Here is a 1,114-nt window from a genome sequence, read left to right on the forward strand (position 1 = left end):
CCCGCCGCTGTCCGCAGCTTTCCCACCGGTAACCGTAGCGTCCCGGGCTGTGGGGGCCGCCGTGGGACGGGGGCGGGGGGCTCAAGCCGGCGCTGTCGGGCTAGCCCGGTGTGAATTTGTGTCCCCGCTGGCTCCAGCCACTGGTGAAAGCTGCTGGGTTATACTAGCCCCGAGTTCTTGGTTCTGGGCTGGTGTAACGAGAAGTAAACGAACCCAGTCTCTCACCGATCCGTTGTTTTCCAAATCAGCGCGGTGCGCTTCTCTCGGGCCAGCGCTCTCCCCGCGGCGTGGGTCCGGGGTCTCCCGAAGCTGCACACATGTGGCTTTTGTTCGCGGCTGTTCGGTGTGGAGCGCTGTGTTGCTTTAATTGTGAATGACCCGATCAGTCAAAGGGAAAAGTTTCTATTTCCTAATTGGATTCCTGAGACAGTGGTTCCTTCACCGACATCCAGAACTTGATGCAATTTGCCTTTTTTTTTTTTTTTTCCCCTACAGAAAAAAAAAAAAAAAGGTGTGGAAGGGGGGGAGGCAGAGAGCAATAAGGGAGTGAGTGGGATGCAGTCCTGCGTCTTTTTAGAGCACTAGCCCTTGCACTGCAGGGGGAAGTGCAGGGAGTAATTTCGGCACCCCGGTATGTAACTGCAATAATTTTTCTTCATTTACTCAGATCTATTTATTCCAGCCCTTGATCCCTGCACGAGGAACAGACTATCTGGATGAAACCCGCGCCTGTTCGAATTAAGTGTTACTTAAATCGCGGTGAACGCTTTCTGTAGAAGTTGACTTTTTAAGCGTCTGTGCTAATTGTGTCACGCTGTCGTTCAGTCAGGGAAAGTGGTGGGGCCGGAGGAAACGAAAGCAGCGACCACATTATGTAAAAGAGCATTCTGCGCTCTACGCACTGGAGGGCAAACCCGGACGGATCCGTGGCGGGTGGGTTCTAAATGGGCGGCGGCGGCGCTGGCTGCGCGGCCCCCGGCGCGGACGTGTCCCGTTGGCCGTGAGCGCGGTGAAACTCCGCGCTGAGGCCCCGAGAGGGTCCCCGCGCTGTGCCCTCTGCCCGCTCCAGCCCGTCCCCGCTGTTTACGCCGCGAATAAACACTGCTCCGGCGGG

Source organism: Charadrius vociferus, unplaced genomic scaffold, assembly GCF_000708025.1.
Source record: "Charadrius vociferus isolate BGI_N301 unplaced genomic scaffold, ASM70802v2 scaffold423, whole genome shotgun sequence".
NCBI lineage: Eukaryota > Metazoa > Chordata > Aves > Charadriiformes > Charadriidae > Charadrius > Charadrius vociferus.